We start from the raw sequence: 21,491 nt of genomic DNA, 5'->3' as shown, positions 1-21,491 counted from the left end.
GAAGTAAGTCATTAATGTCTTTAAAGAAACTTTCAGTCTTGGAAGCCAGATTACAAAGTATTGAGGAGTGAAAGAATGGTGAGAAAAAAGAGGCAGCAGAGGATGGACTACTCAAGAAGTACAGCACTGAAGGGGAAAACAGAGTTAAGATGATAGTTTGAGAAATCAAGGCAATGCCTTTTGAGAAGAGAGGAAACTTACTTCTTCCTATGTCCTGCTCAGCAGTTGCTTTGAGGCATTAGGCACAGTAACACCAGGAGCAAGCAAATGACCTAAGTGGTCTGGAGAAGAGAAAAGGGCAGAAGAGAGTTCAAAACACAAAAAGCATTAACCAGGACTACTTCTGTAAGCTCAGTTCCAGAGGCACCTTTAAATGATGATGGTTAAAATGGGCTTCATGGATACGACATTTAGTTTAACGTTTTGTTGCTGTCGTTTGGTCATTTCAGTCATATCTGACTCTTTGTGACCCCATTTGGGGTTTCTTGGCATATTCCTTTTTTCTTTCTATATTGTTTTTCAAAAAAGCTTTACATAATGGAGATTTGCAATGTCATATGCAATCTTCTATGTTCTTTGTATGTGGAATGTTCATATTTATTGATTTTTGCTAAATTCATAATAAAAATAAATATATTTTAAAAATAAATAGGAAAATATGTTAAAATAAAAGTTTTAAATGAAAAAAAGGGAATAGAGGAAACTTGAGAATGTTTGTAGGCTGAGAAAAAGAAGATAGAGTACCTGGAGATATGAGAGAGAGAGAGGGAAAGAGAGAGAGAGAGAGAGAGAGAGAGATGGGGGGGAGAGGGAAAGAGAGAGGTAGAGAATGAGAATATGCAAATAGGAGGAGACTGACATTTCTCTAACTTGTCACCAAAAAAGTGAAACACTCTCAGCATCCTGTCAAGAGTGGCTGTGTGCTAAGAGTTTGCCTCTGTTTGAGCAATCCTATAGTAGCAGAGAAGTAAGTAACTTTGACCAGCAGGTATAATGGACCACAGCTATCAAAATCTTATTAAGTTGACCTTTTTAGATTTGGTAGATGAAGGAAAATGATAGAGGAATCTATATTTAAGAAAAACTTCTTCAAGTATAGATAGTATTAATATACTCATTAAAAATTAGGAATATATAATCCAGAAACCCCACACTGCATGTTCCATGAGTTTAGGGACCATGTGATAACTAATTGTTGTAATTCCCAGAGCATCTAGCCCAGCCCTGTGCCCATAGTAGGCACTTAATGTTTAATGGAAGTGAAGGTCATAGTTAAATGTGCCCAAAACTGATTGGCACCAGAGGTTGTTGTTTAGCTTAGTATATCCCTGTTAGTCTAGGGAATACAACAGGGATGGTATTCCATCTGTGTCATTCTTATGCCCCATTTTTTTATTAGTGACTTGAATAATGAAATACAGAGTGTGGTCATAAAAGGTTAATTAAAGGGTGGAGATAAGAGATGGTTAACATATTGAAAGAGAATAAGATAATTCAGAAGTAACCTTGCTGAGTTGAAGTAGTAAAAAGCAAATAAGATTAAAGTTAATGAGAACAAATACACTATAGTTCACCTGGGAAGAAAACAAACTGAAAATGCAAGACAGAGGACTAGAACGGTGAGTCGAAAGGTCAACAGTCAGGAGACTTGGGTCCTAATCTTGATTTTGCCACTGGGTGGTCTTGGTCAAAGTCACTTACCCTTATTCTCTATCTGTGAAATAGTTGGACAAGATCATCTCTCCAGTATTAAATTACATAATTTTATACAACATAGTCTAGTGGCTTAAGTGCTGAATTTGGTATCAGAGTTGTCCAGCTCTGTCCTTGGGCAAATTTCTTAACTTTCTTGGTCTCAGTTTTATCACCTGTAAAAAGAGAAGTTTGGATAAGAGGACTTCCAGCTCTAAATTGATGACCCTGTGACCTGTGTTCACCACTGGCAGAAGAGGATACCACCAAGGCCTGAGAAAGGCCATTGAAAAAGAATACTGAGTACTAAAATTAACTTACCCTGACTCACAGTTTTGGATAGGGCTGTCTAGTTTAACTTCAGCTGTGCACGGACACAACATTTGGCAGTTGGCTTAGCAGAAACACTGTTGACTAGGAAATCTTATAGAGGACAATACTCCTTAACCTTATTGCCCATTCAGACCAATTTCTGGGATTTCTCATCTACACTTATCCTGCCCTCATTTGGGTTTCCATTGATACCGTTCAGAGCAGAGCCAAAGAAATAACAGGTGTGATTGTAGGATCACGAACCTAGATCTCAAAGGGATGTAAGTGCCTACTTAAACATAAACAACATTTAAGTGCTTACTGTGTAAAGGACACTATTCTGGGTGCTAGGTGTGATATAAAGTAAAGGTAAGACTTTGTCCCTGCCCTCGTGGATTTTACATTGGACCAAAGTCCAAGCACATGGTGACTTTTTCATGGTCTCTTTGATGTTCTGTTTAGCCCAATAAATTAATTTCTAAACTCCTCTTACCCTTCTTAGTCTCCTTTATTAAGTGCATTATTAAATGGATACTACATTTATCTGTTTGATTAAAACCATACTCCGTTCCTTTCAAGGCTTTGGGGTAGTCACACAGCCCTTCAGTAAAGATACCAAATCAACTGAAGGCTAAATAAGCAAACTTGACTCTTGATAGCTAAGGTGGAAAAGATTTTAAGGTCAGAATATTGTCCCCCTGAAGATCAATATATTAGAGGCATGGAGTGAGGACAGTCTCAGAGGCATGGTTTGTCCACGACTGGGTCATGGGTTTAGGTTTTGTAAGCCTGAGTTTGGATTTCATGCTTACTCTTGAATTTTTATTTCAGGATATAACTTGGCAGGATGAACACTCTGCCCCTTTCTCCTGGGAAACAAGGGTAAGTTGGATTAAGATTTATTTTTACTTTCTAAAAGGATTGAGTAATTACACATCTCTCTTAGCAAGCTAACATTTGATGGCCTTAGAGGGTGGTAGGACTGCTAGCCAGCCTACAGTTGACATGCCCATTGTTTGCAAAAAAGAAAAGGAAGGGTGAGGGAACTGTTAAGAGTTAGAAAACTATTATGGTGTGGTTTGGAGGCTTTTGAAAAAGCACATTGGAGATGAGAGCAATAGTTAATATGATCAAACTAATGACATTCTATTGACTGGGGTAATAATCTGTCCTGGGTACAAGGGAACATGTCACAGGAGACAGCTGGGTGTGCTTCTCCTCATCTAAGTGCTCAGCTCACATTCCCCATCTCTGACTCCCAGGAGGAGAAAATGTGGTGAAAGGAAGGGCTTCTATGAACAAGACTCTGGATCCATGGATTAATATTTTATTATGATCAAAATTAGGAAGTTTGAGAAGAGTTGCAACATGGGGGGGAAATTTTAATGTGTTTCAAGACTAGTTAATAGCTGGTCCTTTGGGCTAAGGTAGTTAGGGGAGGAGAATTCAGTTCAACAAACGTTGAGTGCCTAAAGTGTGTCAGGCCATAAAGAAGAAATCCAAAAGAATCAGTGGGTTTTTTCATTTTGTGAAAGTGTATGATGTTTTTCTTCCCTTTGGGGAATAATTTCCTAATGCTGATTCTGTGGGTGTGGTGGGGGTATCAGGACGTAAGCCTTCCTGTAATCCCTCAAAAAGCATTTTTTAAAGCACCTACCATGTGCTAGGCACTATGCTAAGTGCTGGCGATACAAAGAAAGATAAGAGATAGCCCCTATTCTCAAGGAGTTCACAGTCTAATGAGGGAGACAACTTTGTGAACAACTATGTTGTCGAACATACTGGGTAAGTTGGAAATAATCACAGAGGGAAAGCATTAGAATTAGGGAGGATCAGGAAAGACTTCTTCTACAAATTGGGATTTTGAGTGAGCTCGATGGAAGCTTTGTAGTATATAATGAAAGAGAGATCCAGCATCGTATCTGCTCAGAATTTGAATGTGTGTGATTTTCTAAAGTAGGACCTTGAACAAAGCTCTTTGGTCCTATGGAATTGATTCTTTACCTACTTTTTAGATACAGAGTGGTAATATTCGTCTCTTACTTAAGATTGGGTTGCCCTAGAAAACATTTGTTCCTTTTCTCAGTGACTTGTAGGATAGTGATCTGTCTTCCCAGAGGGGAGCCATAGAGAACAGCAATGATAACTCTGTTAAATCCCTGACCTCCTTATTTTTAATGAAGTCAGCAGTCCAAATCAAGCATGAATCTTGATCACAGGATCATTGATCTAGAGGTGGAAAGGACCTCAGAAGCCATGAAGTCTAATCCCCTCGTTTTATAGATTTTAACTTCAGGAAACTGAAGTCCAGGGAAATTAAGTGAATTGCCCAAGGTCACGTTGACATTAAGCAGCAGAGGCAAGATTAGAACTCAGGTCTTGTATCTCCAGAGCCAGTGTTCTTTCTACTATGCCAAGCTGCCTGGAAGTTTTACCCAATGTTATGGGACCTTGTGAATCTCCCCAGCCTGCTAAGTAGCTGTTTTTATAGATGCTAGCAAAGCACAAGGACAAGAAGAGAGTGTATTTTTCTCATTTTTGAGGAAAAAGGTGGCATGATCTATTTAAAAAGCCCTTATAAGTACATCTGGGGTTGGAACCATATTTCTCTATATAAGACTATGTGATATGGATTCCCACATGGAATTGGCAGTCAAGACGTGAATTTTCATCCTAGCTTTGCCTCTGACTTCTTACTTGATCCACAGGCAAATTACTTTACTTTCTCTTCTTATATAAGATGAGAGGGGGGCAGCTAGGTGGCTCAGTGGATAAAGCGCTGGCCCTGAAGTCGGGAGGACCTGAGTTCAAATCCAGCCTCAGACCAAACACTTGATACTTCACTAGCTGTGTGACCCTGGGCAAGTCACTTAACCCCATTGCCTAAAAACAAAACAAAACAAAAAAGAAGATGAGAGGGTGGGGCTAGGTGATCTCTGAGGTCATTTGAGCTCTAAAAAACAAGATGCTGACTGTCTGTTTTTGATGGAAAGCCTGTCTTGAAAGGCCTTTGAAATTGGGAGACCTACCATCTGTTGCTTTGTTCCTCCTTGTACTCTGATGGGGCCACAGAATTCATGGGATCAATTAATGTTTGGAGTCTCATAAAAGATCTTGGACCTCTGACCTCACAGGATAGCTTAGTATTGTGTTCCATTTGGTAGTTGCCAAATCATTGGTTTTCCCTGGGTTTTTCTGGGGACGCATCTAAATATGTTGAGTAGTTAAGCATTCCCAAAGGCATTTGCGTGAGGGCCATGTTCAGTTTTTATAAGCATTCTTTCTTGGGCAGTTTTCAATTACAATTTAATTGTTAATAATTAGGATTGTCACCACTTGGGTTTTGTCACCCATGGTCCTTAACTTGAGTTCCAGTGCTAGAAATGTGTGGTAGAGAGATTTGGACTTAGGAGCTCTGAACCCATTGGTAAATCACCTTAACCTCTCTTAACCTCAGTTTCCTTATTTGTAAAATAGTGATGATAATAATGCCCACCTTTATTGGGATAGGTGGATGGGATGTTGTGGGAATGAGATTACATTAATTCAAGTATTTTGTAAACCCCAAAGTGCTATATAAATGTCAGTTATTACTATTTTCTCATAAGGGTTCCAGATGGATAAAGCATATGTAACACACAATCAAAAATGTAGGCCTTAAGAAAATGCTTACTAAGGAAAAGCCCAAAGTGTCAAATGTTCCTGGAGATTAAAAATTGAGGAATTATTTTATCCTATAACATTTACTCTTATTGGCATTTCCTGCTGGTTTTGAAGGGCATACAGCAATAGCTCCCATTTATATAGCATTCTAGGGTGGGTTGCACTTCAACTACATTATCTCATCTGATTCTTATGACAACCCTGTGAAGTAGAAAGCATAGGTATTATTAACTCCGTTTTTTTTTTTCAGATGACAATATTGAGGCTCTGGTCAAGTGACTTGCCTTTGGTCACATGGGTATTAAGTGACAGAGGAGGAATTTGAACCCAGATCCTCTGACTTTTAATCCAGAGCTCTTTCTACAACTCCATGTTTATCTGATTCAGCAACTGAATTCTACAGGCTTGTATTGAACACCTACCATACACCAGACACCGTTCTAGGCACAGGGAATGTAAAGACACCCAAACTGTACAAAGACAAAACTGAAAATTCTTGCCCTCAAGGAGCTAATTTCCTCCAGGGAGGATACGTAATGTGTAGAGATAAGTAATATCAAAGTATTTACAGAGTATTTGTTGATTGAATGAATTCAGGTAAATATGTTCATTATGGGGATATGACCTTGTCCTGGCAAACATATCTTTCTTTTGCCTTTAATAGGTGACTTAGGACTTTATTGATCTAAAAAAAAAAAATTGTACACATCTGCTTTCATCTGCCAATGGGATTCTGTCAGACATGTGCAGGGAGTATTGTACTTGTGAACTTTGCTGCAACTTAGAGCCCCCAGTGAGAGAGACGGAGACAGAGACAAAGGAGACAGAGAGACAGAGAGTGTTAGAGAGTGAGTTGGGGTGGGGGAGTGGGATGGTAGAGATCAGTGCTTCTGTTTTGAGGAGACAAGGGATACCATGTGGAGGATCTCTCCCGCACAGCCTTTGGTGATCTCTGCTCCTCAGTGAGAAGAAGGATCCTGTATCCACTTGACACCTGCAGAAGGAATACTTCGTACAGATTAATTAATTGTATTACTTTTTTGCCAAGGTCCAAGTACTCCTCTAAAGAACTAAGGGATTCTTCTTTCCCATGTGCTTTGTGTAGAATTAGGAAATAATTGTCCCTACACATTGGTCTCTACACATCTTTGGGAATAAACTTGTCACTGCCTTCTCTATCCTCCCATCCAGTAGCTCTCCAAAGCATTGTCAGATGATTTGTGGAGGCAGTGTGGTACAACAGAAAGAGCAGTGCCTCACCAGTTAAAGGACCAGGGTTCAAATACCATCTCCAATGCTTATTAGCTGAGTGATTCTGGGCAAGTCACTTAACTTCCATGGCACTTATTTTCCTCAATTATAAAATGAAGGGGTTGACCCAGATGGTCAACACATGAGGTCCCATGTGGTTCTATATCTGTGATCATATATCCTGGAAACATAAGGAGGCAGAATGAAAAGGTTTTGTTTCTTTTCTTACATGTCTTTCCACAGGAAAACAGCAAAAATGTCCTAAAACCTAAGTACTTTCTTCACATGTCTTGTGAGAATAGCTGACCTCCCAAGAATTTACCTTGTTAAATGTCCTCTAATCAGCCATTAGTGGGATGGTACATTACTTCTATTATTAACTTGGTGCAGATGACATTCCAGTAGAAGAATTGTGGCTCACTAAGGATGCTGCTGATTCAGGCCTGGATTGGTGTGGTTGGGCACGGGAAAATAGCTGGATAAAGAAGATTTCGAGCTTTTGGCCTTGAAAGCAAGTAGAGTTAATGTATTCCAGAATGGATTTCACTTTGTGCTAATGCCAGCCAGCTAAGGTTCATGCATAGTAGCCTGTCTGGGTTCTGAAGCCAACATAAACGGAGAGAAGTGACCAAAGTTCTATTGCTGGGTAGTGTCTGGTTGATTTTATTGTCATGGAGATGTAGCCTTTATTTCTACCTTGGCAGAATTCTGTTTCCCTTCCCTTCAATCAGTCTTTCCTAATCATCCTTTGTATTGTTTCCAGACTTCTATTCCTGTTGTAAAAATAAAACCGGTCATTCCTCTGATCAAAACCTGCCGATAATTCTATTGCTTACTGGGTGAAATTCAGATGTTTTATGTTGGTATTCAGGGCCCTCAAAATCTGGCACCCAGCCTTCCTTTCCAGGTTTCTATCATACTACATTCCTTCCATGAATGCCACATTGCAACTACACTCTCCCCTAAATTCTGCTCAAGTCCCATCTTCTGTAGTATTCTTAGGTGGTAGAGCTTTTTCCTTCCATGTTATCTTCCATCTACTTGGTATATATCTTTTATTTACTTAGTTATTTACATGTTGTCTCCTCTGATAGAATGTATACTCCTTGATGCCAGGGCCTTCTTTTTATCTCCAATGTTTGGCATAGTGTCTGACACAAGCTTAATAAATGCTTGTTGACTGACTGACTGACTGACTGACCTGCCCTATACTTTTCTTACTCTGCTTTTGCTTACACATTCTCTGTGCCTCGAATACTCCTCCCTTCTCTAATCTACCTCCTGCCCCTACCATCTGTTAAAAACACTCTTACTTATCCTTTAAAACCCAACTAAAAAACTGTCACCTTCAGGAAGTTATCCTTAATCTCCCAGTTAGTTAACCCTTTCTCTCATGGACCCCTCCCATGGTAATTGCACTTTTAATTAGCATCTAACTATAATTGTAATGCATTACATTTTGTGTATACATCAAGTCTTCCTATTAGATTGGGAGTCCATGATGGTAGGAACCCATCCATATCTTTTGTAAACATTTTGTAATAATAATAACTCATATTTATATAGTCCTTTAAGGTTTATGAGGTTTGCCCACAGGTTTACTCACAATCATTCTGTGATACAAGTAGAGCAAATATCATCCTCATTTTTACAGATGAGAAAACTGAGTGACTTTTCCAGAGTCATACAGGTAGTAAGTATGTCTAGGTTGTGATGTTTAAAAAGTTTGAGATTCTCTTGGTATAATATGAGATCCTTTAGGGGAGGGTCTTTGATTTTAGGTCCTTAGATACCCAATCTAGATAAAGCATCAAGGGGCTAATAAATGTTTGTTGAATTGAATTAACTAATAAAAGACATGAGTTCCAAAAAAAACCCCAAAGTTTGAGAGACACAGTTTCTGGGTAATTAATCAATTTATTAATAATGCTAGCATTTTGTTAATAAAAGAGGTCAGTGGCATTCTCGAATGCCAAAAACCTCTCATGGCAGTGGGCTCACAGTTTATATGCCCTTCAAAAGTGGGTATTCCTGAGGGTGGCAATCAATTTTGGTTGGTTAACATTTAATGAGAATTACTAATGCAATGAGAGATGGGCTGTATCACAATGAGGGTCTTGAGGTAAGTTACACTGAGCACCCAAATCTTGCTCCAGGACACATCAGTTTCCATATCAGCTGTCTGGCAAAAGGCAGAATCCGCTTTTCCCCAGACCTGTCTGAGTAAACACAGTGAGCGGGAAACCACCCTTTTGCCTAAACTTAGAATATCTTCTACTGTCTTTGATTAGATCTTAGCCATCCTGGCTGGGTAAGGGTTTGAGATAGATTTCCCATGCTCATTGATTTCTGAATGAGGACGTAGAAAAGAGGAAAAACCTTGATCCTGATTCAATAATTACTTGTTAATACAAGAGAGAAATAATCATTTGTCTCAAGGTCTTGAACTCAGGTCTTCTAATTCCTAAGACTGGTGGTTGTTCCCCTTGTACAACACTGCCCCCAACTCATGTTCTCTGCATACTCTGTGTTTCATGCATATTTATAAAATTGAACAGGTCTCAACTGTGCAGTGAAGCTTGTTTTAATGGTAGTGGGGGGACAGCATCATAACCTGACATTTTTAGGTCAAAACTCCCCATTTCAGAGGTACAAAATTGTCCTATATTCAGCTTGGTATGGGACCTTTTTGTAACAGAAATGGGAAGGATTGGTAGGGAGGAATCTAGCCCATCCCTTCCATTCCAATCACTACTCAAGCTATGGAAATTCAATAAATCCCAAGAATTCCTCTTCCCATTTTCCCCTGCGTTGATTAAGCATCAGTAGCTTCAACCAGGGCTCCAACCTGAAGGTTGCCAATGTCTCCAAACTTGAAAACTGAATGATGCCAGTTTTTAAAAGTTGTCATCACTTAACTGCAAACAGTAGGATAGTTGTATCAATAATGATGGAGGAACCCTGACCCACATTTCTAAGACTGGTACTGTTCAAACAGAACCTTAGATCCCCTTTTCCAGTTGTTTATTTGACAAATCCCTTTATCTCCCTGGGACTCAGTTTCCTCAGCTGTAAAATAAAGGTGTTAGAATAGATGGCCTCAGAGACCTTCAGCTCCAGAGTTATGAGCCCATGGTCCTGGTCCTAGGACACTTATATACAAGCAGTCGCTCTATTTGCATCTTTCCATTTGCCACTTTTATGTGACCGAGACCACTAATTCCAGTGTGGCTTCAAGCCATGGGAAACTAGACTTTTTTTTTTTTTTTTTTAAGGGATGAGAGAGTTCATAGAGGCTTTTAGAAGACCATTTGTCATTAGAACCAGAAGGACCTCAGAGATTACAGAACTTCAGAATTGGAAGGGACCTTAGCATTCTAGTCCAACCCAAACCCCCCACCCCAAATATTGACTTCCACAACATGCCCGATACATGATTGCTTAGCATCTACTTAAAGACTTCTGATGTGGGGTAACCCCCCCACCTCTTGAGGCAGCTGATTCCACATCTGCATATTTCTAATTGTTAGGACATTGACCCTGATAGCAAGCCTAAATTTGCCTCTTTGAAACTTCTGCTTTTTGTTCTAGTTCTGCCTTTTGGAGCCAAATAGACCATCTAGTTCCAATGAAGAAATTGGCTCACCTAAGGCCACATAGTTATTGTCAGAGAAAAGACTAGAATTGGTGTTCAAGCTTGAATGCTTTAGATGTGTCTTAGTAAATATGATCTCACATATTTATTGAACTGTCATGTCACATGCTCCATTCGCTTTGGCATACCTTACCTGATATGCAGAAATATTGTTGAATTTAATAAAATAAATAGGCTAACAAAATAGGCTAATGTCTCAGACCAAACCCTTTTTCCTCCCGGGGTACCTAGTTTTCTGACCTTACTAGACTGAGACCCCTCTGGTGTGTGCTGACCTTTTCACGAATTGTGAAGGTAGAGTAGGTTTCGAAGGCCACAGTACAACTTTTTCCCCTGCTACAGAGCCTGTTAAATTCATATTGCATGAATTAATTCTACACAAACCTGTTTGCCTCAGTTTCCCCAACTGTAAAATAGGAATGCTAATAATAATAGCACCTACTTCACAGGGTTGTTGTGAGGATAAAATGAGATAATAATACTGCTTATCATAGTGCCTAGCACATAGTAGGTGCTATATAAATGCTTATTCCTTTTCTTCCCTTCCCTGATTGCTGTTTTTTGAGCTCTCGGATTTCCCATTTCACCATGAGCCACTGGGAAAATCCCAGTGTGCTAAAGAAGTTAGAAACTCTTACATAAAAGCCACCCTGGGAGTGTGAACTGTGGTCTGACTCTTGCTGGACTTCGAGTTTTAATAGAAGTTTTAGTTTCGTCCCAGAAATGGCCTCAAAACACCCCAATGAAGCTAGCCAGTGGTGTTTTTGTTTAACAGCTGAGTCCTGGTTTACAGTCTTGCCTAATGTCACAGCAGTCAGTATTACAGCTGGCAATGGCATCCAGAATTTCCAAGCTCTCATTCCTTTGCTTAGGTTTTTGCTAGACCAGATTGTTGTCTGGCAGGCTGTTTTATTTATTTTTGTATGGGCCACTTGTGACCATTCACCCTAAGCTACCAGCAGCTCATAAAGATTCTCTTAACAGACCTTCAGTGCAGAATTAGAGTCTCTGTTTCAATTCAAGACCCCTTCCAGGACCTCTGCAGCTAGATCAGCTTGACAGGGTCAGCCTCAAGGCAAATCACCTCAGGCTCTTCAACCACTAAGCCCATTCCTTCCTGAGTTTGCCTAATGTCTCTGACCAAACCTTTTTCCCCCTGGGGTGCCTAGTTTTCTGACCTTGCTAGACTGAGACCCCTCTGGTGTGTGCTGACCTTTTCACAAGTTATGAAGGTAGAGTAGGTTTCGAAGGCTACAATACAACTTTCTCCCCTGCTACAGAGCCTGTCAGCAGAAGTTTTCTTCTGGTTTTCCCTCACTCACTGACTGTTAAGGCGGCTGCCACTGGAGACAGTGCTGGATTCCTCCCTGATGCTGTTGCTGCCTAAAGGGGAAAGAACTCTACAGACATGGGAGTGTGCTACAGACGTGGGAGATGGAAATAATAGAGAGGATTCCATTCATTTCCCAGACGGGCTCAGCCTGGAAGGTCTCAGTGGAGAAGTTGTAAGGAGACCAGCCATAGGGTCACAGTGCTAGTTAGGTCCCTGGTGCCTTTATTCTGGCTTCATCCCTTACAGAGTCTGGTTATTTCTTCTTTACTTCCCTCCCATATTATTCAGCTGTCTGTTCAGCAGCCAAGGGCACATTGAGTCCTCTGAGTTTTAAAAACTCCTAAGGGATTGTGCCCTACATAAGGAGCCCACTTGCCTCATCTGTATCTGTGACATACTGTACCAGCATGGCAACTGGAGGTGTTTAGTCTGAAGGCTTTGGTATCTCACTAGAGGATTTAAGGATGGATAGTGTGGAGGGGAAAGATGAAATGACTGAGGAAACAAAGGCTCAATATTCTGAGCATATTATATTGATTTATTAAGCAATGTATCACAATTGCCCAATAAATTGGTACTAGACCTCCTCAGCTTAGGCCTGGATCCTGAATCCAGGGGGAGACAGACTTTTATACATTAAAAACAATCAAATAAGGCCAATTAACTAAAAGGAAACAATACAACTTGCCCATGGAGGGACAGAATAGGTGCTCCTTTAGCATGATCTAGATGTTTAAAGAAATCTTCTCTAAAGGATTTTTCAAATCTTATTTAGACCTTGGGCACATGCTTATTTTTTGTGACTAATCCACATGCTTCTTGTTACTTCCTGGTCTTTAAAACTTGGGTGAGCTGCTTTTGGCTTCACCTTTCCTCATCTGTAAAATCAAGAGGTTAGGCTAGATGATTTCTAAAGGGCCTTCAAGCTCTAAATTTATGATCCTTTGATCCTTAAGAAACACATGAGATATTGTTTTAAATGAGCTCATTGATGTATGTCTAGAATTTTGATGATTTCTTCATTTTCGTCCCCATACTCTAGAACGCCATGAACAGAGTTCATTATTCCAGCCAGAATTGCCACATGTGCCAGTGACAGGACAAACATTATAAAAATTTAGAACCTCCTCCTCAGTGACTAAATTGTAACATTTCTTTTGCGTTGCTTTTTCACCAAAATCAAAAGTGCTTAGTATTTTCTGAGCCATCCTTCATTTACCTCTTGCCCTCTCCTTTGGGCTAAGTGGAACTTTAATTGTTTGGTTTGTTAATTTATTAGGCTTTGCTCCGATGAAGTATCTTGTGTTCTGACAGTGTTTCTGCAGGCTCTTTCTCAACAATTTAGATTTGCTGGAGGCTGCCAAGTGAAACAATTAGTTTTGGCTGCTTGCACTCATCTGTTTTACTGAAATACTACACATTCTTCTCCAGTGAATAGGGCATAAAAATAGGTCCTGGGTTCATTGTGGTCTTTCTGTTTTTAAAATAGACATTGCCAGCTGAGACCTGGTTCCCCACATGGTGAGATTATATCCCAAGTGTTGGCATGGGAGCCTTGAATTCTCACCATGCACATCCTGTCCCTGACAGTCCAGCCTGGGAGCTTGGTGGCAGTCTGTCAGCCTGTATCATGGGCGATTCTTTAATATGGACCCTTATTAGTTCTGATGGATATCAAGTTCTGGGCTTAATATGCCCCAGTTAGTGAACTAATAATCAGTGTAGGTGTTTTCACATATCCTGTTTCTTCATCATCCTTCATTTACCTCAAATAAGTACCCACTGGATAGAAGTGTTCTGTGACCTGGAAAATGATTGTCAGATAACAGAGACAGTCTGGTATAGTGCACAGTACATTGGACTAAGAGTCAGGAAGACCAAAATTCAAATCCTGCCTCAGACACTAACTAGCTGGTTGAACGTGGGTGTGTCATTTAATGTCTCTTTGCCTCACTTTCCTCATCTTTAAAATGAATGGGTTGGGTTAGATGACCTCTGAGGTCCCTTCTGACTCTAAACCTTATTATCCTGATCTTATTATCCTGCCCTACTGCTGTGTGGAGAAGTGATTAAGGAAAGAAGGAAGAAAACAAGCATTAAGTGCCTACTATGTGCCAGGAACTGTGCCAAATGCTTTACAAATTTTATTTCATTTGATCCTCACAGTTTTGGGAGGTAGGTACTATTATGATCCTCATTTACAGTCTAGGAAACCAAGGCAGAGGTTAAGTGACTTACCCAGGGTCACAAAGCTAGTTGAAGTGTCTGAGGCTGGATTTAAACTCAGGTCTTCCTGATTCTTTTACTTATTTCCTGTTTAGCCTTTATATTACTTGCTTTGTATATATTTGTTTGCATAGTGTCTCCTCCATTAGATTAGTAAGCTTCTTGAGGGCAGGAATCTTTTGTCTCTTTATATATCCCTAGCACTTAACAAAGTGTCTGGCACATAGTAGGTGTTTAATAAATTTTAATTGAATTGACTTCAGGTCTAGTGCTCTATGCCACCAGCTGCAGAGGCATCTGGTGATTAACCCCATAACAGTATCCTTTCTTGCCTCTAGTGACTATGCATTATGAATATTTCTTAAATGCATTATCTGCTCTTTCCATTTCTCTACTCAGAAATGTTCAGTGACCTCCTATTGCCTCTTGAATACAGTTCAGATTCCTGTGGCCTTCAAAGCCCTCTATAGTGAACTTATAAAATACCTTGGCATTCAAAGCCCCTCACATCCCAGTGCCATCTTCCACTTCCAGTCTTCTTACACCTTACTTATGTCCTCTTCCCCTCCCCCTGCCAAGTACATTGTGATCCAGCGTCATTGGCCTCCTTCCTCTTCCTCTTCCTCGACCAAGAAATTCCATCTCCAGACTCTGACAATTTTCACTGGCCTCTGTACCTGGAATAATCTCAAGTCTTCACCTCTTGGCTTCCATCAAGTCCCACCTAAAATCTCACCTTCTGCGAGAAGCTTTTCCCTTAATGATTCCTCTTAATGCTAATGCCTTCCCTCTGAAACTACTCCAGATTTATGTATACTTTGTTTATACATAACAGTTTGCATGTCTTCTCCCTCCTTAGACTGTGAGCTCCTTGAGGGCAGGCACTGTCTTTTGCCTTTCTTTGTATTTCCAATGCTTAGCACAGTGCTTGGTATGTAACATTTATTTAATGAATGCTTATTGACTGACCTTCTTCCAAGTAAACTGAGCCCAATTCTTTCCCACCCCTGCATAGATTGGCTTAATATCTGCATATCATGGGGGTAGAGGGAAAAGAAAATCTGACATTGCATTTCTATATACCTTCACCTTCACATCCTTCCCTAGCCATAGGTATCCCTGATCCTGAGTAGCCTAGAAGATGCCCACAGTGTGTTCTCTGGTTCTTTGTAGTGTTGTTTGAGGGAATTCTTCTGCTCTCCATATATACACTGGATGCAGCTCATCCCATAGTTCCCATCAAAGTATTATGGAAAGGGGTGTTTATCACCCTCTGAGTGGCAGCATCATGCTGTGGGAAGAGCACTGAACTTGGAGTCAGGAGAGACTTTGGATTCCAATGTCCATTCTCAACACTTATTGGCTTTGTGACCATGGGCCAGCCAAGTACCTACTTCCCTGGGCTATTTAGGGCTCCAAAGAGATGATATATAAAATTGCTTTGCAAACATTGAAAGTGCTCTATAAATGTCAGCTATTATTATAATTTACTGTTAATTTCCAGGAGTTCTTTTCTTGGGCACTGGGAAGGGATAGGCACTGAGAGATCTGCAGTCCTTTGCGGGGAGACTCAGATTAGAAATTACAGTCATCTGTTTTGAGTAGTCATAGACTAGTGTCAGGATAGCAGTGGGGGTGCCTTCTGTCTTTTGGGTACCTTATGCTACCAGTTCCATTTGCTCAGCTAGATGGTTCCCATCATTTTGTGATCCTTCCTAGCTCAAGAATGGAATGGATGGATCTCAGAGCTCCTTAACCACATGTGTTAGAAGTGTTTTGCTCTTTTGAGGTGAGTCAGTGGTAATGAGGTATGCTACTTGCAGAACCGAGAGACTAAAATGTAGAAGTCTTTAGAGCACCCTTGGCCCTGGAACAGTGATGGTGATGAGTAGGAGAACAAAAACCAGGGAAGTCGTATTAAATGTCCTCCATTGTTTCATGTCAGTTTCTAGCCACTGGTGAAATGAGGGTGTGGTCCTTGCTTCATATTTGTTTTTGCAAGGAGGTTAGAATGACTCACATTATAGAAAAGGACCCCAGGGTTTAGACCATGCCAAGGGGCAGTTTTGTGGCAGAGGCTGGGGATGTTTAGGCTGAATTGAGGATAGCTATTTCCTCTTTCTATCTATCTTTACTCTTTTTCTCCTCTTCCATCCTACATATGTAGCTCTGCTTCTGGGGGGGGGGTGCAGAGTTAATGTTCTTAAAACTATATCCTTAGAGAACCATTTACTTTCCTTCCCCTTTTTTTATCCTCTGTTGTGCAGTTACTTCTCTGTATCCATCCACTTCTCTCTAACAGACCTCTTCCTTTGGGGATCTTGGTGCTGAGACTCCCACCACCCCAGCTCTCCAAGAAAGTAAGACAAGAATTGTGACTTTGGACTCCTTAACTTCCTCTGAGTCTCAGCTTCTCTATCTGAAAAATGCAGAGGATGAGGGGAGGCAGTTGAATTAAAAGTCGCCTTCTAGCTTGCTAGGATTCTCCAAGTCTGTGTCCATATAGTTGTGTTTGAAAAAGAACCAAAACAGTTTAGTGTAAGATTATTAGCTACTGCTTAAATGCTTCTGTATCATGGTGATGACCTAATTTGGTACTAGTGGGACACTCTTTTCTCCCTACCTCCCCTCTCTTTCCTTCCTTCCCCATCAGCTGGAATACTTACTTTGAGGTCAGAGGTTTTTTTCTGGAATGCTTGCCTGCCTGGCAAAAGCATCTAAAGAAAGATTCCTATTTGGGGTAAGCTGCTGGTCCAAAAAAGGCAGCACCCCCCAACTTGATATAGTATCCAGTTTTGGGTTGCTCCTCTGCATTACAATTTCCAGATCAAAGTCAAACCCATTCCCAAAAATCTTGGGTCCCTACTTCCGAGCTATTTTTAGCCAGTATGCTTATTTAAAGAAACCATCGTTTCTGTGTTGACAATGTCCCTGAATAGTATTGTGGTAGCTCTAAATATGCATGGCATACAGGATAGTTCACTTAGCAAATAGAGCCTGTTTAAAAATTACATCAAATAAATATAGAGTACCTACTATGTGCAAAGCACTATGCTATTTAAAGCTTCATCACATGCAATGTGAGATGACTTGTTTACAGCATGATATGGTGGAAAGGACATTGGCTATGGAGTCTGAGGCCTGTCTGTTGTAATTCAGTCATGTCTGACTCTTGGTGATCCCATTTGGGGTTTCCTTGGCAAAGATACTGGAGTGGTTAGCCATTTCCTTCTCCATCTCATTTTTACAGATGAGGAAACTGAGGCAAACAGGATTAAGTGACTTGCCCAGGGTCACATAGCTAGTAAATGAATGAGGCCAGATTTGAACTCAGGCAGATGAATCTTTCTGACTCCAGGCCTTACACCCTATCCACTGTGCCACTTAGCTACCCTGGAGTCTGGTGGCTTGGGTGCAAATCCCGGTTGTAATGCTTAAAAACTGTGTGACCTTGGGCAAACAATAACTTCCCAGAGCCTCAGTTTCCTTTACTCTAAAATGAGGAACTTGGACTGGATGTTCTCTGAGGCCCCCTTCCAACCCAAGATCTGTGATAATCCTATGTCTGTGACATCTATGATGATCTTATCACTTTGGACCTGTATAGCTTGTGATTTGAAGCTCTAAATGGTGGAAGATAAAGCTATTTTTGTGTCTTCTGAGACTTTACTTATTATAGGAATGGGGATGACTTTGCTTTGGAATTGTCTGGCTATGTATTACCCAAGTTTAAACCCTTGAGCTCTCCCAGATCTCTTCAGTTTACCTCCTGAGCCCCAGGTGGGGATCTCCAAGCAGGCATGTATGGAAAACCCCTAAGATAGAGAGATTGACAGCTCTGAACTTTTACAAAGCATGAGACCCCTTCTGGCCCCAGTAGGACTGCCTTGCCACCTTCTTGAGAACTGACAGAGCGGAGATGGAGACAAAGGGAAAGAGAAAAGAGCTTCCACTTTGTGACTCGTTTTGGAACCAGCTGGAACAAGTAGAACCCCATTGTTTGCCTTTCTTAACACATCGGTGGGGGGGCAGACCTTCTTGTCATTCTCTTCTCTGCATCTGCAGTCTGCTTTCTGCTCTGAGTAGGGCTGGGAAATAGAAGGAGTGAAGGGGCATGCACTGATCCTGAATCACTCCTTCCAGCTCAAATGAGGTGGAGCAATTAGAGGCGAGAATGGTGGCTGATGAGCAGGAGGGTAGAGAGAGAGAATGGAAATGTTTCCTGATCTGTTTAAATGATGATTAAAAAAAAAAAAGCTGATATCAGAAATAGCTTATTTGGCATAAACTTGGGAGGAAAAAAAAAGGCATCCCAACGAATTGACACTCCAAAAAAGACTTGAGTTTAACAATCGGTGACGTACTGATCAGAAAAAAATTTAGCAGGGTTATCTTAAAAGGTTGGCAGCAGCGTCTTCCACAAGACTTGTAATATACCCATCTCTGAAAGCTCCCATTATACATGGTGGTGTGTTGTCGTGGCCATCAAGGAACTAAGACACAACCCATTCCCTGTAGGTAGTTGCTAGGGTAAATGGGCAACCAGGTGTTACAGTGGATAGAGTGTTGAACTTGGAGGAAGACCTGAGTTCAAATCATGCCTCAGATATGAGTTGTGTGGCTCTGGGTAAGTCACTTAAATCTATCTCACTTTGTTTCCTCATTAATAAAATGGTGGTGGGAGGAGGTGTAATACTAGCACAATAAATTTTAGGTTTGATGTAAAGGATAAATGAAAGTACTTTGGAAACTTTAAAGTGTTATATAAATGCTGCTACTACTATTATCATCATCATCATTATTATTATCATTTTGTAGATTGCACTGCTCAGAGACATATTGCATCCTGGGTCATCGCCAGTTGTCTCGACTCTTGTCTTGCCATTGGACTCTGATGAGTCTAAATAAAAGAACTGTTTGGTGAGGTCAGGGAACTAGATGTTGGGAGTCCTGGGTTTTTATGCTAGCCACACCCTTGTGGGGGTGGGGGTTAGGGGAGGGGGGATGTCTTCACAATAAATCTCTCCCCTGCTGTAAGGAACAGGCTACAGAACTCACCAGTGCCTCTAGGTAGACCTGGGGCTCTGTTAGGAGCAGGCTTGACTCAGTCCAGTACCCTGTTGATTCAGATTTGATGTTGGGTGAAATGAAGCATTTGTAGGTCATTGAACAGTTACCAAAAGGAGACTTACTTAGCATAACATAAAAAAGGGTGCAATAGCACTTTGCTCTAAGCTCAGGTACCTAATCCCTCTTTTATGGAAACACATGTGGTCTGCAGAGCATAGAGTCACTCATCTGGTCAGCAAGGCATGGAGTGGTCTTTCACTGTCTTGAGACATCTACTGAGTCTGAAGGCTCTGCTCCTGTGTGGGTGGGCCTTTGTGTGGTCTTAGGTGACCAAGACGTCAATGCAGCCAGAGGGTACTAGGGAGCTGCTTCAAGGGACACACAATTTTCATCTCCCTTCTTCCCACCACCACCAGTACCACATCAGGTCCCAGATTTTTCACATTTTGGGGAAAATCTAGCCTAATTTAGATTGGAGGGAAGTGGGGACAGACCCTGGTAGATACTTGTTCCTGTCACAGGCTCCGTGTGCTATGAGGGGGCCAAAAGGATTCAAGGAAATAGCCTGGCTATTTCAGATATTTAAAACGAACATTTGCTACTTAGCCAGGCAACTGAGTTCACACAGGGATTTTTCCATTGAAGGAGATGATGATGGGAATATCATGTTTGCAGAAGAGCAAGAATTTTGAACCAAATAAATGCCATGTGTCATCAGTCTTCAGTCTTGACAGAGATGCTATCTAAACAGATACCTGGAGGTTGGGTAGCATTGCTAAGTTGACCGTTGCTTCTCAGTAACCCCTTTTTATCATTATAGACTTTTAAAGTTTTATTGGTGCTTTTTGTTTTTTTAAATCATAGTCATTTCTGGAAATCCCCACCCCCTCCCTCAGCCTGTAATTGAATCTTCCCTAGTAACAAAGAAAAACATTTAAAACACCCAATGCAGTGACCTTGTCTGACAATATAGACAACAGTTTGTCCTATTAGACCCTCTCCTTTTTCCTGAGAAGAGCAAGATATATTTCACTATCTGTTTTCTGGGCTCATTACTGGTTATGTTTGCTTTTTTTTTTTTTTTAAAGTAATGTTATCTTGTAATATACATCTCATATCCATTATGGCAGACTTCGGAATAGCTACCAGGGGAGGTGGTAGAGCAAGACCATGCAGAGGGTAAATATGCTGATTATTAAAATAAATTTTATTAATGGGCTATCTTCATAGTCATCTCTGGAAATTCCCCCCCCTTACCCTGGAATTGAATCTTCCCTTATAACACAGAAAAATAGTTGAGCTATAACACCCAATACAGTGACTTTATCTGACAAAGTATACAACATTTTGCCATAGGAGACCTTCATCATTTTGCTAAGAGGAACAAGGTATGGAGAAGACATTGACCAGGACAGTGAAGGAAAAATTGAGGGAGGGCTTGGCATGAATGGTGGATTAATAAATCTGTTGTTCTTCCTGACAAGGTTTCATTGTATTTTGTTTTTCTCCTTTTCCATGTTTCTTTTCTTAGAGTCAGATGGATTTCAGCATTGCCTCTTTGTCCATCCAAGAGCCAAGTGGCACAACCCAGAATGAACCGAGGCAACTGTCCAAAGTCCCTCAGGGTGCCCAGGCCACCAAATCCTCTCAGGGAAACAAAACATCAAGCATGGATGGCCTAGGGTCCATCTGGAAGGAGGAGGAGTCCTCCTTCTGGAAGATAAATGCAGAGCGCTCCCGAGTGGAAGGACAAGAATCGGATTTCCAGTCACTGACCCCTAGCCAGATCAAGTCCATGGAGAAAGGGGAAAAGGTCCCCCCAGGCCATTACCGGCAAGAATCAGTCCCAAAGGACAGAGAGGTGGCCAAAGGGGAAAGACCCAGTGGCCCTTGGCAAGAGAAATTTACTTTCTCCACCCTGAGTGCTGAGAAGGAAAACGCCCGGTCTGGCCAGTCTTCAGTCAGCTTGCTGGATGATGGCTTCCTCTCTGAGTCTGTGGTGAAGCTGTCCTCATCGGGCACCAAAATGGAGGAGACGGAAGATGCTTTAATCTCAGAGTCCAAGCCCACACAGGTTAGATGGTCTCCCCCACTTTCTCTTGCTTCACCCGTTTCGCACAAAGAGGAGCTAACCATTGACATGCACACGTACAAACACATACATACACACATCTGTTCTGTTTTGCCCCCCGATTTTACCACTAGCCAAATATAGCAGGGTTAACTGTGTGGTCCCTTCTCATCCATGGGCCTGCATGTCTGTGAAATGGGCATTCCCAATGTCATGCC

The 21,491-nt window shown here is 41.1% G+C and overlaps 1 pseudogene; it reads left to right on the top strand.

Moving 5' to 3' along the window:
- The first annotated feature begins 2,838 nt into the window (after nucleotides 1-2,838).
- Nucleotides 2,839-21,276, top strand: LOC114040583 (annotated as a pseudogene).
- Nucleotides 21,277-21,491: the final 215 nt, after the last annotated feature.

The sequence above is a fragment of the Vombatus ursinus genome, unplaced genomic scaffold (assembly GCF_900497805.2).
Source record: "Vombatus ursinus unplaced genomic scaffold, bare-nosed wombat genome assembly UNPS02013699.1, whole genome shotgun sequence".
Classification (NCBI taxonomy): Eukaryota; Metazoa; Chordata; class Mammalia; order Diprotodontia; family Vombatidae; genus Vombatus; species Vombatus ursinus.
The sequence above is the reverse complement of the archived record's forward strand: the minus strand, read 5'-3'. Positions and strand labels throughout refer to the sequence as shown.